The sequence below is a fragment of the Ursus arctos genome, unplaced genomic scaffold, assembly GCF_023065955.2.
Source record: "Ursus arctos isolate Adak ecotype North America unplaced genomic scaffold, UrsArc2.0 scaffold_16, whole genome shotgun sequence".
Lineage (NCBI taxonomy): Eukaryota > Metazoa > Chordata > Mammalia > Carnivora > Ursidae > Ursus > Ursus arctos.
The window spans coordinates 57,196,371-57,213,409 of NW_026622830.1; the positions used below are offsets into that span (position 1 = coordinate 57,196,371).

General features: G+C 41.6%; 2 protein-coding genes across 11 annotated transcripts in view; one reads left to right on the top strand and one right to left on the bottom strand.

Moving 5' to 3' along the window:
• Positions 1-17,039, top strand: part of LOC125282011 (ral guanine nucleotide dissociation stimulator-like) — a 460,718-nt gene that overhangs the window by 170,615 nt on the left and 273,064 nt on the right. The window lies entirely within an intron of this gene.
• LOC125282996 (ral guanine nucleotide dissociation stimulator-like) overlaps positions 1-17,039 on the bottom strand; it is a 601,545-nt gene that overhangs the window by 16,963 nt on the left and 567,543 nt on the right. For 2 of the 6 annotated variants that reach the window (XM_057312976.1, XM_057312968.1), the window contains 3 exons: positions 15,745-15,793; positions 5,720-5,918; positions 3,334-3,460 (listed from right to left, as the gene is read on the bottom strand). The gene's annotated coding sequence lies outside the window, so the exon portion shown is untranslated. Of the gene's footprint in view, positions 1-3,333; positions 3,461-5,719; positions 15,794-17,039 lie in introns of all 6 variants that reach the window. The other 4 variants (XM_057312974.1, XM_057312969.1, XM_057312972.1 and 1 more) reach the window with 3 other exon arrangements.

Below are 17,039 nucleotides of genomic sequence, written 5' to 3' on the forward strand. Positions count from 1 at the left end.
ATCCCTAGTTTTTGATGCAAAGTTCCATGACACATTACTTGCGTAAAACACCCAGTGTACCATGCAATACATGCCTCCTTAATACCCATCACCAGCCTATCCCATTCCCCCCCTCCCCAAGCCCTCGGTTTGTTTCCCAGAGTCCATAGTCTCTCATGGTTCATTCCTTTTGTTTATCCCCCTTTCTTCTTCCCTTTCTTCTCCTACCAATCTTCCTACTTCTTATGTTCCACAAATGAGTGAAACCATATGACAATTATCTTTCTCTGCTTGACTTATTTCACTTAGCATTATCTCTTTCAGTCCCGTCCATGTTGCTGCAAAATTTGTATAATCATTCTTTTTGATGGCTGAGTAATATTCCATTGTATATATGGACCACATCTTCTTAATCTGTTGAAGGGCATTCGGCTCCTTCTATGATTTAGCTATTGTGGACAATGCTGCTATGAACATTGGGGTGTATATGGCCCTTCTCTTCACTATGTCTGTATCTTTGGGGTAAATACCCAGTAGTGAAATGGCTGGATCAAAGAGTAGCTCAATTTTTAACTTTTTATGGGACCTCCACACTGTTTTCCAAAGTGCCTGTACCAACTTGCATTTGCACCAACAATGTAGGAGGGATCCCCTTTCTCCACATCCTCTCCAACATTTGTGGTTTCCTCCCTTGTCAATTTTTGCCATTCTAACTGGCATAAGGTGGTATCCCAGTGTGGTTTTGATTTAAATTTCCCTGATGGCTAATGATGTTGAACCTTTTTTCATGTGTCTGTTAGCCATTTGTATGTCCTCATTGGAAAAGTGTCTCTTCATATCTTCTGCCCATTTTTTGATTTGTTTGTTTCTTGCGTATTGAGTTTGAGAAGTTCTTTGTAGATCTTGGATACCAGTCTTTGATCTGTAGTGTCATTTGCAAATATCTTCTCCCATTCCGTGGGCTGCCTCTTAGTTTTTTCTTTTTTTTAAGATTTTATTTATTTATTCGACAGAGATAGAGACAGCCAGTGAGAGAGGTAATACAAGCAGGGGGAGTGGGAGAGGAAGAAGCAGGCTCACAGCAGAAGAGCCTGATGTGGGGATCGATCCCATAACGCCGGGATCACGCCCTGAGCCGAAGGCAGACGCTTAACCGCTGTGCCACCCAGGCGCCCCTGCCTCTTAGTTTTTTTGACTGTTTCCTTGGCTGTGCAGATTCACTTTTTCTAACTGCTCATTCCATGAAATACAATTTCAGGAAACCCACAGCCCACGAATCATTATTGAATGGTGCACTGAGACTTAATAAAAGTATAACTAAGTGTTATCATACAAATAAATACAAATATCATACACAAAACTGAACCATCTCAAACTTTCTTTTTCATTCCCAAATGGGCTTTGATGGGTTTTAACGTCAATTAATATGCTGATAGAACTGCTAAAAAATGGTCACTGCTGAAATTTTAAAATCACCACTCTGCTTTCTCTAATGTATGTTGAAGTACTTTTATCTCATACAAAAATGAATTACTAAGGACTAAAGAATACTTCACAGAACACATTTTCAGCTGAAGTGATGCACCAAGAATGTACAGTTTGTTCAGGTTTATGCTGTTGCTGTCAAAAGTATATGGGATGTAAGAGCCACTGTCCTTCCGTTCTCCCATGAATATTTGTTATACCAGATTCTCCAAGTGCTAAGAAAACTTAGTCTAGAAGATGCACTAATTCATGTCCTCCCTGGTGAAAAATTAAAGGTATTAGTAGATCCCGAAGCAAATTCACTTTGGGAAAACACACACACACACACACACACACACACACCCTCAAACAGACCTTCAATACAATAATAAGGGCAAAAGTATAAACTCCATTTGGAAACAGCACTTAAAATATTGTTTTGAAGGGCTTTTACAAGAACAGTATATTCTTTGAAAAGAGATTTTGGATCAACTGTTTCACTAATATTCACTTTACATAGGCAAAATTATATTAAATTTCAAATTCCAAACAAAAACTTTCAGGAGACAAATGAAATTATATGTGCTTTTATTCCTGCAACTCTGTCTCCAGAATCTTATTCAATTGTTTAAATTGCTGCTTTTTCTCATGTACAATGCAAATGAAGAGAGAAACACAGGAGACACATGTGAGATGAGGCGGGAAACACAGCTGCGAGGCACAAACAGGAGTACAGGAGGCAGCTGATTAGCTGAATAATGACCCCCCCCCAAAGATGTCCATGCCCTAATCCCCAGAACCTTTGAGTATCTTACCTTACCCGGCAAATGGGATTTAGAAGGTGTGATTAAATTCAGGTGTGAGAGGGAGCGATTATCCTGGATCATCTGGGTGGCCCCATGTAATCATGAGTATCCATAAGGAGACAGGAGGATCAGACACAAGGCCATGGGAAGATGGAAACAGAGGGAGAAAAGGTGATATGATGAAGGGCCACAAGCCAGGGAATGCAGGAAGCCTCTAGAAGCTGGACAAGGCAAGAAAATGGATTCTCCTCGAGAGCCTCCAGAAGGCAGAGCCGCACACCTGCCAACACCTTGATTTTACCACACCGAGACTGATTTTGAACTTCTGACTTCCAGAGCTGCAAGGTCATAAAATACATTGTTTCAAGCCACTGAAAGTTTGTCATTTGCTGCAATGGCACTAGAAGACTACGATAACAACTCACTGTGAGGCCGACTGAGAGTCTATACGATGGCGGTGACCATTTCTAGGTACGGCCATCTGCAGCATGTGGCAGCGCTGGGCTGGACAGTCGTCTGCCAGAATCCACTCCCCCTCCTTAATGGAACCCCAGGGCTCTGTGTGCTTCCTCCCCTGCAGCCCAGGTGACTCACAGGAAGCTGGCCCCATCCACAGGACCAGGGAACGGTTCTGTTTCGTGGGCCATTCACATAGCCAGCTTCGAATCAGTCAGCGCCTTGTTACTGTGCCAGGAGAGACAAGTAAACTAGGTTGTCCCACTCAGACAAAAGGTAAGAGCTTTACAGAAATATCTGGGTTGTCTCTGAACACGAACAAGGAAGGCAGTGCCCCTGCTGCTGGCCGCCGTCTTACAATCAGCAGGGAGTGGAAGCCAACCCTGCCAGAGGGAAAGGGCAGAGTAGGGAAAACTGTACAGAATCATGGAGAGAGTGTGAATAACCCACATTCTCTGCCAGCCCTGCCATGAGCTGCTTCTATAGATTAAAATACTTCTTTTTTACCTTTAAGACACTTTGAGTTATGGAGTCTTCTTCTGTTAGGATGATACAACCATCCAAACTCATTCGGGGGTCAGACCTTTAGGACACTAAGAAAGCCAGATAATAAAAGTAGATGACTCACAAGTGTGAATGACCAACGAAGGAAAAAACTGGAACCTTGAATCCGTGGTTAATCTGCTATTCTTGCTACTTATCATCATCCAAATGTATTCTTCAAGAACGAGAAACTTATTTTCAGTGATGGTTTTCTGAAATTTTGAAACCAGGTAGGAAAAAGTCACAGCCTTTAAACAGACTACTTTGAATTGACTTAACAATCACACAAGATATAATGTAAAATTTATCAAAGAATGGGACTGTGTTTCTTATCTATGATTTCATACAAATTTTTGCCTACCTGATGGGTGAATAAAGGTCTCTCAGCATGGTCCAGAACTAATGGTGTTCCCTGGCTCAGTGAAATTCAGGGTCATTTCTATTTTCTCTTCCGTGAACTTCTCTTTCATCTCCTTTTGTCTGTTTTTCAATCGGCTGTTTGTCTTCTCATCGGTTTGTAGGCACTCTCTATATATCAGAAGCATGAACTCTTTTAACAGCTCTGATGTTACAGATGCTTTTCACCGTCTGTTGACCGAGTGTGGCTTTACTGTACCTTTTGACATGCAAACTTTTTCAAGTTTGTAAAATAAAGTGGGACCTCATTTTTTCTGTGGCTTGCGGGTCTTATCTCTACCTAAGGTGGTCTACCACTTCCCAAATGTATATATTCCCCTAGATTGTCTACTAAATTCTTTATTATTTTTTTAATACTTAGACCTTAAATCAATTTAGGACTTAAATCAATCCGACATCTGCTTATGTATGTGATATGAAGCAAGGTTCTGAGAGAGAGAGAGAAAGACAGACAGACTGACAGTTCTTTCAGCTCTGAGGGTTATAGATTAGATTCAAAATTCAATGCTATTCTGTCTCATTTTCTAGAAGGAACTTGTGGTTTCTGTCTGGAACTCTGATAATTTTTCTCTTAATTCCTTAAAGTCAAATAGGTTTATGTCTGTTTAGGTTTGTGTCTGTTTAGCTAATTCTCCCTGGGACTCGAAGGCCTTGTTAATCTAAGGCATGACTTTTTTTCAGCTCAAGTAAATTTTGCATTAGTTCAATGATCACTTCTGATTTTTTCTCCTTTTGTCCTCCTGATACTTGTAAGGTAGGTCTGGACCTCTCCTCAGATCTTATTTATTCATTTCTGATTTCCATTTCTTTGAATTTTTCCTCAGTGTTGTCAGATATTCCTTTGGAAAATCAATTTTGTTCTCAGCAGTGATCGTTACTGTTTACAGTTTACCTATTAAAATTTTAAACTAATGAATTTAAAGTTTTTAATTTTATTTTAAAGATTTTATTGATTTGAGAGAGGGAGAGAGAGAGAGAGAGAGAGAAAGCACCAGCAGGGGGAGAGGCAGAGGGAGAAACAGACTCCCCGCTAAGCAGAGTGCCCTATGCGGGGCTTGACTCCAGGACCCCGGGATCATGACCTGAGCTGAAGGCAGACGCTTAACCGATTGAGCCACCCCGGCGCCCCAAATCTTTCTCTTAAAATCTTCAGTAAGTCTTTTGTTGCTCTTACTGCAATTATATCCCCCTCAGACTTCTTTGAAACGAAGTTTCTCCAGTTCTTCAGTCAGTTCTTATCAAAGCGGTGCTTCTCTGTGAAGATGCTCATTGTCACTCGGGTGTGTGTCACTCTTCCGGCTCAGGCCTAGTCACGCTTCTGGGAACTCCAGGGCATCAGCAAACTTGCTCTAAGTGGACCACACTTTGTGCATAAAACCGTGTCCCTGCCATGAAGCAGCTGCTCTCGAACCTCCTCAAGTGGTTCTGCTCTACCCATTGCAAAGTCCCTAAGCAACTCAGTCTGCTGGGAAAGCCCCATTTGTCTGTGACCGAGGACCGCAAGAGAGGGAAGATACACCACGGGCCCCACACAGAAAGAGGTCTTCACTGAAGGCCTTGGAGGGAGACAGCCTTTTCTTGCAGGGATTCCATCATGGCATCCTGAAATCCTGAGATGCTCTTCCACTCCTTCCCCTGAGATCCCAAGAGGGCACTTGGCAGTCTCGTGGTCCTTCCCATGGCCCACCTCCATGATTCCCGAGGGCCTTCCTGGTGCTGGGGATTGGTGAAGGCAACCTGATCTTATGCTCTGAGGTCACCGGTACTTGATCAAAGGAGGGAAAATAAGAGGGGGCCAGGAGGCTGCACACCACAGCCACCTCCTCAAAATGTCTCCCTGGCCCCCAAGATCGCCTTGTCATGGCAATGTCAACAGAGCACTGCAAGTGCTACCTCAGAGCTCCCTCTGACACCTCAGCAATACAGAGAGAGCCCACCAATAAAACCAATCCCCATAACCAACATTCTTTAAGAACCAAAAACCCTAATAATCAATTACTTTGGTACGTGTTAGCATATTTTTACCTACGTAAAAGATAAGATGAATGGCATACCTGCATGATTTTGGGCAGTACATCAACTCCATTTTTAGTGTTTTGTGTTGTAGTTAGATACTTTTTTTGAAAAAGAAAGTTACAATCTATTTAATAAAAACAACGCGAGCTGCCATGTATGGAATTTTTGTACTGTAAATGTTTTCATCGTCTCGCGTTGTAGTAATGTACACTGGCTTTGGTCTCAAATGGGGGATGTCTGGAAGAAAAAAGAACACATGACTAGGTTCATGAGTGTAACCCCCACGAATGGTTCAGTTTCTTACTGAGCACATATGTATTTGGTTGTATGAATAGCAACTAAAATTAAAGAACCAGAAATTATAAAAGATGACATCTTTTGGTAGACTTGTTTCTGATTCTGCCTTGCAACCTGACCAAGATGGGACGGTGGCTACTGTTACTGTTTGCTTGTTACAGCAATGGCATAGAGCTATGGAAGTACCAAGCTAATAACTCTTTGTAACAAATTTGAGACATGACATATTATAATAGTAAAAATATTTTCACATACCTTATAACTAATTTAATCTCATTTTATGACTGAAATAAATCTAAAAGCATGTATAGACATTTTTCATCATTTTAGGTATTTTATTATTTTTTAAATCATTTTAGGTATTTTAACATCCAATATTACACTAATCAAATCCACGGGACTTTAGTTTTATATCCTTTTCCCTTTAGATGAATCCAAAGAATAGAATCAGTATAAACTACTTTATGTCTGAAAGAATTCACCTTTAAGATATCGAACACCACCACTTCCAAAGAATTAATAAGAAGTCCCTTTATCATTCTTTCTATTTCATAATCCATACAAAAAAATTACACGGTATTGGATTTGTCCAACTCTCTTACTAACTTTTATACAACTGGAGGTACCTGCATGAGGAAGACAAGTTCTCAACGAATCACTTTTAATTTCAGCATATTAAAGTATGCTATATGTTCCACAGTGAATACAGACTATTTTATAAAATCAGAAACAAGTTCTGAAAAAAATACCCACATATAGACAGCTAACAAATACATATCTCAGTACCTGGAAAGGTTAGTACTTCTACGTCTTCCAAAATGCATCAAGCTTCTGCTGTTTTCCCCTGATCCGAGCGTGCACGTGTGTGTGTATGTATATAAACACCCACAGACAACTGGATTAGTAGTCCACATTCCCCAGATGGATTAATGTCTTTTGTGACCTTCTCCCCTCCAACATTGTTCCTGATTATTCATTTTAACTAATTTTTGCCTGCTTTAACTGGGAGAGGAAAATTTGCCTCCCCACCCCGGCATCAATCTAAGGGATACTTGTGTCCTGTGAGCCTTCATTTCTTATAGAAGAAAAACTTTAGCAGTGAAATTAGAAATTTCCTTATGTTTCCTTCCTTTCCGGGGCTTACTCTCCCTAGGTTGCCCAGCTGCCCAAACATCGGCCCCTCCGTAAGAAGCTGTAAGTAGCACCTGCTGGATGAAAGATCCAAGATAAAAGAAAGGCCTACTATGGGCAGCTGCGTGGCCCAGGCTGGCCTGCCTCGCCACTGAGCAAGGTCTGGGGTCACCATACCCCACCACCTGGAAGAGAAGACTTAAGGAAACTTTATTTTAACATTCAAAGATTTGAAATATAATTACGCCAAAAAAAAAATCATGACACGTGTTGAACTCTTTCTGAGTACAGGAGCCACAGTTCCCCTTTACTACTATGAGCTCAGCTACAAATAGGTAGTTTGTACAAACAGGTAAAATCGTTTATTAGGAACCCTTAAACTTCTTATAATAAAGTGACCGTTAAATATAAGAATAAAATGACTATCTTACTTAAAAATAAACAAAGGTCACTTTGTTTTGTCCCTGTGGACATCCTCTACACATGGCCCAATCAGTACTTCCCAAGTACAGGTTTGTGGATGTTTGTTTAACTTAGTAAATGATGGAAATAAATGAGGAAGATAATACTTTCGAAACAATGTAAAAAGAAATTTAAAACCAGTATCTTGATTCTCCTTATTCTTCCACTCCAAGCTTGCAGCCTTTGGATAATATGTGGGAAAGAACATACGTACATTTACATTTCAACTTAACGTCTACTAAACTGAAATGCTGTTATCTTATTAAAATTCCTATCCTAAATAAAAAAACAAGCGTGACAAATTATGGTGACAAATAATCTTGACAATCATGTAATGAAATCATATCTTTTTTTTTTTTTAAAGATTTTATTTATTTATTCAACAGAGATAGAGACAGCCAGCGAGAGAGGGAACACAAGCAGGGGGAGTGGGAGAGGAAGAAGCAGGCTCCCAGCGGAGGAGCCTGATGTGGGGCTCGATCCCATAACACCGGGATCACGCCCTGAGCCAAAGGCAGACGCTTAACCGCTGTGCCACCCAGGCGCGCCTGAAATCATATCTTAAAACTCAAATGATGACAAGAATGAATACCTTAAAACAAAGTAGTTAACTATGTTAAAGACATTTTTACTGAGAATTAAAAAAAAATCACCCAAAGATATCATGTTTTTAAACTTGCTCTACTCATCACGCCTGTATTTTTTTCCACCTCTCTATAATGATTTAACATTCTTTCTGCCCTTAAAATATTTAGTCAGATGTAATCTCTATTTTTTTTAACTCAAAAAGGGCCATTTATAGTAAACAGGAATTAAGGAAATAATCCCTCACAAGAATTTCACACAATGTTGCATGGGTACGTGAAAAATCATCATCAGAAGGCAAAGCTACAGAAACTTGAAAAGTGCATTGTCTTTATTAAAAGGAATCCACAGGCTAAGATAAGCCAGGCCTGCCAGTCCAGCTACACCTGTCCCAGGTTCTTTTTTCCTTTTCTTCTCTTTTTTTAGATTACTTATTTATTTATTTGACAGAGAGACAGGCAGAGAGAGAGGGAACACAAGCACGGGAGTGGGAGAGGAAGAGGCAGGCTCCCAGTGGAGGAGGCTGATATGGGAACTGATCCCAGGACTCTGGGATCACGCCCTGAGCTGAAGGCAGATGCTTAATGACTGAGCCACCCAGGTGCCCCTGTCACAGGTTCCTAATACTGGTTAGCACACAGAGTACTCTAAAGCAGAGCTTCCCGACCTCCTTCACGCCGTAGCCCACTTAGAAAGTGGAAACAACTGTGCAACATCTAAGGTCAAAGGATGAGGGGCTTTGGCTGCCCCTGGGCCAGAGGGGCTCCATGTCAGCAACCTGGCAGCAGTTCTCCGGGCTGAGCCAAGAGAGAAACTCTGCTCTGAGGACTCAGTAGAGAGAAGGGAGGGAAGACGTGTGGGATGGACATGCACATACAAGTCTGCACACTATTCAGGGGGTTCACAGTCTACATAAAAATCCTCACCCTCTATCACCGGCATCCTTCCTCCAGTGGGATTCTGGGGATTATGTCATATCTGAGGTTGCACAGTTCATTAGTGACACATCCAGAATGAGACCCAAGTGCCCCAACACATTCAACTTCTCGATACTCCCTGCCAATTTCCGGGGACAGATGGAATACTCTACCACTTCTGAACAGGTGGAGTCTGAAATGCAGGTGCAATGGGCCAGTAGGGCCAAAATACACAGCTTCTAGAGGACAAGAGAATACTCCAGTCTGCTCTCGGGATTTTGGAGTCCTTGTGTTTCTGGTGCTGGATAAAGGAAATGGGAGAGGAGAGCAGACAAGATTACCCAACAGGAAAGAGTAGTCAGAAAGGGAGGCAAGGACTGAATCTTGAGGGACAGCAGAGAGAAACAGACCCCTAAAGAAAACTGGCAAGAAGAAAGGGAGGAGGGAAGAAGGAAGAAAACATTAGGGGAAGAGAGAGATCATGAAGCAGGGGCAGTCATTGTCAGATCACCTGAAACACTAAAGTGTCCTTCCTCCGGACTTGACCACTAGACTTGACTCCCCTTCTCAGCAGTGACAGGGAAGGGGCAGGTAGAAGTGAGTCTCAGGAGAGGAAGTGGGCTGAGCAAAGATTATAACATCAACAAACTTGCTTGTGGAGGACACAGAGACTGGACAGAGTTCCCAGGAAGAACTCAGAGACAGAAGTGTTGGCTGAGAGAAAAGAATTCAGTAGTTTGTTTTTGAACCATATCAGAAATGTAGACTAGGGGAAGGGATCACCTACTGAAATCATGAACTAATGATCATAACTCCATATTCAGTTGGTAAACATCAGAGAAAGGAACATGTGACATCAAGTTGTTCTGGGCTGGTGGTACAAAGAGATACCTCCATATGCTTTCGCCCCATCTTCCGGCCTGCCCTGCCTATTCCTGATCTGCCCATTCAGCTTCTAGGCCTGCCTCCTCCCCGATCCTGCCTTGCTAGCATAGGATTAGGGGTCAGGAAGAAGAAAAGAGGCAAGAATAGATGAATATACTATGAGGGAATACAAAATATATATGGGTCTCTGCCCCACTTCCTGGCATAGGGCCCCTAAAACCCTTGTAATTTCCTAAGTGATAAGCGCACGAGGAGCTCTTTTGTTTTAATAACACAGCTTGTAGAGGTCTCGTGGGCTCCCAGATGGCTCCTGAGTGAGAGGGCTGGTCACCAGAAAGACCACGCCATGATTAGAACTTAGAATTTTCAGCACCCCCATCCCGACCCCTCCATTCCTCCAGACAGGGGAGAGGGGCTGGAAGTGGACCATGTCTATGTGAGGAAGCCTCCATAAAAATCCCAGTAGCAGGGGTTTCAGGGAGCTTCCAGGTGAATGAACATATCCACGTACCGGGAGGGTGACAGCTCCACAGGAACAGACATTCCTGTGCTTGGGACCCTCCCAGACTGTATCCCTTGTGTCTCTGCATCTGGCTATTCATCTGTATCCTTTATCATATCCTTTAATAAGATGGTCAATGAAAACAAATGTTTCCCAGAGTTCCCTGAGCCACTCTAGCAAATCAGTCAAAGCTGAGGAGGAGTTGTGGGAACCTCTGATTTTTAGTCAAGTTGTTCAGAAGCTGTGGGTAACCTGGGGCCCTCCTACTTGTGACTAGCACCTGAATGTGATGGAACAGTCTCATGGGACTGAGCCCTTAACCTGTGGGATCTGACGCCATCTCAAGGCAGACAGCATCAAAGCTGAGTTAAACTACAGGACATCCAGCTGGTGTTGCAGAGTTGTCTGGTGAGGGGAAAACCCAAACATTTACCCACCGTAAGTGCTAGAAGCAAAGTGCTCTCTGTGAATGTGGTAATAATATGAAAGCAATGGAGAACTGAATTTTTTTCCTTTACATACACACTCACACAAAATGGTATGTATGCCAGGTCTTTGCTGATGTGAACTGACACATATTCTATTTCTAGCAAAGTATCACAAAGAATCACCTGAAGGAAAAAGCAAAGATACAAAATATGGATAAGCAGGAAGAAAAGAAGCAACGTCTTCTCTTTCCCATCAAGAGTAAGACCATTACTGAATTATCCATGATTCTGCTCTTACGTGAATAACCATATATTTCAACAGTATCTGAAGAAAAAAGCGTGTTTGGTCCTCAGTAATCTTTTCCCCTCATATGGCTGGCAGGAGAGGAGTGATTTCTTCTGGATATATCTCTGCTGCAGAGTGGGGAAAAAAGGAGAGCTCTTTCACCAAAGTTAAAAGGACTTTTTAAAAATGGCCGCTATTGAAATACATCTGCTGCTCCGTTGGAACCTGCTCACACTGTACTCCAGGCCACTGTGCATGAAGGGCTTCGAAATATGGTACAAATGTCCATGACGCCCCCTCTCCCTCTCTTTCAAATTCTGCTTTGGTCAGCCTAAGATCAAGTACCTGCCATTGGGCAGTCAAGTGATATGCATTAATAAATCAGTGGCCCTAACTGCCAAGTTTCTTGAAAACTCACAGGACTCAAATGGCTGCCATTAATACTCCCAGGAGGCCACTACTGTCCTTCCATGAATGCTGCATGAAAATACAGAGCTGGCCAAAAAGAGCCTGGGTGAGCAGATGAATGTCCACTCATGAAACAATCATCATGAGGACAATAAACAGTAGTTCAGGATGGTGGATTTAAATCTCATTAACAGCCACGAAAACACTCCAGACACACCACGTGTCTCTACTTCTTGCTATTGCCAACATCTGTCCCCTCCCTTCCATTCCTGTTTCCACCACTTCAGTAAATTTCTCCTGTCATCATTTCATATAAAATAGGCTCTGATTCTTCCAATTCTAATGTCCATAAGACTTTACTGTGAATATGAGCAGGGAGTAAGTCCTACTTTGAACCCATCTATGAAATAGAGATTTCTATTCATGATAATGGCAAACCGAGGAATTCCTCAATGTAACTTCAAGAGTCATTTCAACCTGTAAGGTCTGCTAATGCTACTCACCATCAGCCACACTAGGGTTAGGACTGATGAGTGTCTCCAGCGTACAGGGCCCTCGGGATGACATGATCGCTGGGAAACCAGTTCATTACTGCTCTATGGTGTATTTGAGAGGTGTGAAAAGAGCAAGTTCTGAGAGTTCTCATCACAAAGAAAAAACTCTCTTTCTTCTCTTTTAACTTCATTTTTGCATCTCTAGAGATGATGGCGTCAGACTAAATTTATTCTGGTGATCGTTTCACAGTATACGAAAGGAACATCATTACGCCGGGTACCTTAAACATACACAGTTCTGTATGTCAAGTGTATCAAAACAACTGGAGCAAAAAAATATTTTAATATTCATAGAGAGCATCAGGAAATTGGACATGGTAAAAACAATGTCACGTAAACAAAACTGAAAACAGCAGAACTGAAAGCCAGTAGGTTATCCTAGGGGTTAAAAACTTCAAGCCATTGGCATAAAAAGTTGATTCTGAAATTAAAAATCAGTGAATTAAAATTAAAGCAGATGAAATAGAATTTTAAAATTTTGTTCCATTTAACAATTTGTCAAAGAATAGAAAGTCTTAATAAGTGACCTCAGATAGTAACTTTTGAAAAAACTGTTCGTGTTTTGGAATATTCTGATTGTAAGCTTCCAAGTGGGCACAGAATGAGAACATTTTGTTTGATCAAAGTCGCCTCATGGAAAATGGCTGAAACAAAATGTCTGAGATGGGACCTAAACGAAAGGATATAAATGGCTAGACGAAATTGTCCCGAGTTCGTTTCTCCGTATTTGCAGTTTACATTTATTTTCATGTCGTTAAGTCCATTAAGTTCACGGAGTACATTCTAAGGGTATTCCATGCATTAACACATCTCCAAGGGCAAGAGAAACAAAAGAACAAATGAACTTGTGGGACTTCATCAAGACAAAAAGCTTCTGCACAGCCAAGGAAACAGTCAAAAAAACTCAGAGGCAGCCCACGGAATGGGAGAAGGTATTTGCAAATGACACTCCAGATCAAAGACTAGTATCCAAGATCTACAAAGAACTGCTCAAACTCAATACACGGGAAACCAATAATCAAATCAAAAAATGGGCAGATGATATGAATAGACACTTTTCCAATGAGGACATACAAATGGCTAATAGACACATGACACAATGTTCAAAATCTTTAGCAATCAGGGAAATTCAAATCAAAACCACACTGAGATACCACCTTACGCCAGTTAGAATGGCAAAAACTGACAAGGCAGGAAGCAAGAAATGCTGGAGAGGATGTGGAGAAAGGGGATCCCTCCTACATTGTTGGTGGGAATGCAAGTTGGTACAGCCACTTTGGAAAACAGTGTGGAGGTCCCTTAAAAAGTTAAAAATTGAGCTACCCTATAATCCAGCCATTGCACTACTGGGTATCTACCCCAAAGATACAGACATAGTGAAGAGAAGGGCCATATGCACCCCAATGTTCATAGCAGCACTGTCCACAATAGCCAAATCGTGGAAGGAGCCGAGATGCCCTTCAACAGATGACTGGATTAAGAAGAGGTGGTCCATATATACAATGGAATATTACTCAGCTATCAGAAAGAACAATTTCTCAACATTTGCTGCAACATGGACGGCACTGGAGGAGATAATGCTAAGTGAAATAAGTCAAGCAGAGAAAGACAATTATCATATGGTTTCTCTCATCTATGGAACATAAGAACTAGGAAGATCAGTAGGAGAAGAAAGGGATAAAGAAGGGGGGGTAAACAGAAGGGGGAATGAAGCACGAGAGACTATGGACTCTGAGAAACAAACTGAGGGCTTCAGAGGGAAGGGGGGTAGGGGAATGGGGTAGGCTGGTGATGGGTAGTAAGGAGGGCACGTATTGCATGGTGCACTGGGTGTTATGCGCAACTAATGAATCATCGAACTTTACATCAAAAACCAGGGATGTACTGTATGGTGACTAACGTAATATAATAAAAAAATATTATTATATAAAAAAACACAGAACACTTTAAATCAGAAGCAGGATGACCGTCTTTGTTGTGTCTATTTACCCACGTACTGGAGGGCCAGGCCAGCAGTGTAAGACAAGAAAAGACTCACTGGCAAGCTTGTCATTATTCACAGACAATGACTGTCCACCAAGAAAACACACAAACAAAAAATCTGCAGACAATACGCTGGAATTAAATAAATCATATATATTCGCTTAATCCAGCAGTGGGAATGGAATGAATGAACTTGAGCTAAACTCACAAACAGGGATAAATCTCAGAAATACCGTTGAATGTGAACAGCAAGCCACAGATGATTATGCACCACGTGAGACCATTTTTATTATACTCAAAACCAAACAAAACTGCACAATGCATTGTTTAGGGATACGAGTACTTGTGGTAAAAAACCATTTTTAAAAAAGAAGGGTAACGGCATAATGCAGAGGAGTGGCTGCCTTCAGAGGAGAAAAAGAACAGGATCAAGGAGAAGTAGCTTCTACTTCTTAAAATGAGGGGGGGGGGACGGTGTCAAGAGAAGGGGCTTTAGAACTATGCCTCATAACTTGCATATATGTTATAGATTCTTTAGTAAATGTTCAACTGCTACATAAACCAGACAATTTAAATTAATGGGACAGTTCAAACAAATGATGGATACATATTTAAGTGACAGGCTTAATTAAAGCTCCTGTTAAAGACAGCTCCTCTGTACAAATTTCATTCACAGCAGGGTTACCACAGGAAACACAATAACCACCATAACATAAACAGTGAATCAATGTCTCTTACTCTGGGGAAGGAGTACAGCCCTTTAAGGAGAGAAAGGGGAACCACAGTCACTGAGGGCCAGCCAGGAGCCAAGTACTGGGCAGGAGGTCTTCAGATCTGTTTTATTCCACAAACCCAAAAAGCCCCTGGAGAGCTTTCTCCCCTGGCCTCTCCCTCCAGCCAGCTCTGCAACAAACATACATTAGGCCTTCCTTTTATCGTCATAAAGTTGATCGCACACCAGCCTAAGCACATGTCTCTTCAAACCATGAATAATTTCTAGATAACCAACAATTAACTTGCAGAACCTACAATTTAGTTCTAGTGTAGCTCTCAAGGTATCAGTAATCTGGCCGCTTGTCTAATACATGTGGACAAGAGAGACTGTAAGCTTAATAGACCAAGAACCACACCCAAACACACTGTTCCAACTTTGAAAAGAATATGTGATCACACACGGACACACAGACACATACAAAGATTGCAATCTCACTAGTAGTCAGGAACAACATATTAAAAACAGTGGGTTTTCAACATGTCAGTTTGCATATATACACACACAAAAAATCATCGCCAGTGTTGCTTAGGGAAATTTACACACAACTTCCATAAAAGTTTCCATATAAATTTATATGACCTTCAATTTGGTCATATCAGTAGTTTAATGTGGATACATTTCCATCTAAGAACTTCACATCTAGGTAACCATACAGGAAAAATTCTCCCACATGTTTGCAAAAAAAATTAAAAATCACAAGAATATTCTTTGCAGCATTGTTTTTAAAAGTGGAAGGAAGGAAGGAAATACATGTCCATCATTTTTTATGTCCTCAAGTAAAATTAAAGAGCTAAAGTACCACATTTTCAACAAGAATCTCAAAAGCTAAATGAATTTAACAAAAACTTACCTCAAAAAGAGGATGGAGTCCAGCTCCTCCCTTTCTGACTTCTTATTCCCTAGAATGTATAAAAAAAAATTAGTTATCATGACAATGTGTACATTTTAAGATATTAAAAATTATGTTATCTTGGGGGCGCCTGGGTGGCACAGCGCAGACGCCTTCGGCTCAGGGCGTGATCCCGGCGTTATGGGATCGAGCCCCACACCGGGCTCTTCTGCTATGAGCCTGCTTCTTCCTCTCCCACTCCCCCTGCCTGTGTTCCCTCTCTCGCTGGCTGTCTCTATCTCTGTCGAATAAATAAATAAAATCTTTTAAAAAAAATTATGTTATCTTGAAAACACTGAAGCTTGAACACACACTCATTTATTCAAAAACTACCAGGAGGTAGCATGGAACCCTTGTTGGGAATGTAGATAAACACCCAAGCCACAGCACCTGAGTCCACACCTAGCAGAGCCATTCTTCGCTAGCTGTTTAACCACAGCCTCCACGTTTCCCAACTCACGTCAACCCGTGGAATGCAATTTATTTGTTTCTCAATTACTTATGAGCTCAAATTATGAAGGAATGCACAGCAGATGCAAAGAAAGAGTTCTAGCTTTTTTGATGTGAAGAGGCACAGAGCAGTCATAACTATGAAAAGCCACGCATGTCTTCAGGTCACATGCACTGTTCTTTCGATAGTGACAATAAGAGAAAATACAAAACCTACAGCAGCCAGTTGCATTTATTGTCCAGTCTCTCTGCCGGGGGCCCTGCGCTAAGGGCTTGCCATTCAGCATCTAACTTGGGAAGTGGTAACCTTTTCTGCAAAGGGCCAGGGAGTGTATGTTTTAGGCCCCTCTTGTAATCATTTAACGCTGCCACGATGGTGCAAAAGCAGCCATGGGTAACATAAATGCACTGGTATGGCTGTGTCCAACAACTTATTTGTCAAAACAAGCAGCCAGTTCTAAGTTGTGGACCCCTGATCTAACGGAATGCCCACAGCTCTAGGAAGTAAGGTAAGATGGCATTCGTTCATTGAACAAACACAAAAGAATGTCTCTGTGTCAGAGATTCTTCCAGGCCCTGAGGATACAGGAGTGATACAAAACACAAAAAACCATGCCCTGAGGAAGCTTATATTCTGGCAGTAGGAGGCATTCAGTAAATGAGAAAACCAAGAGGAAAGGCTAATGGGGAATGCCCAAACAGGCAGTATTCAATTCTGACCAGGGAAGTACACCTTGCTGATAAGATGACATCCGAGCAAAGATCTGCAACAGGTAAGGAAGAGAAACACATGGACATTTGGGGGT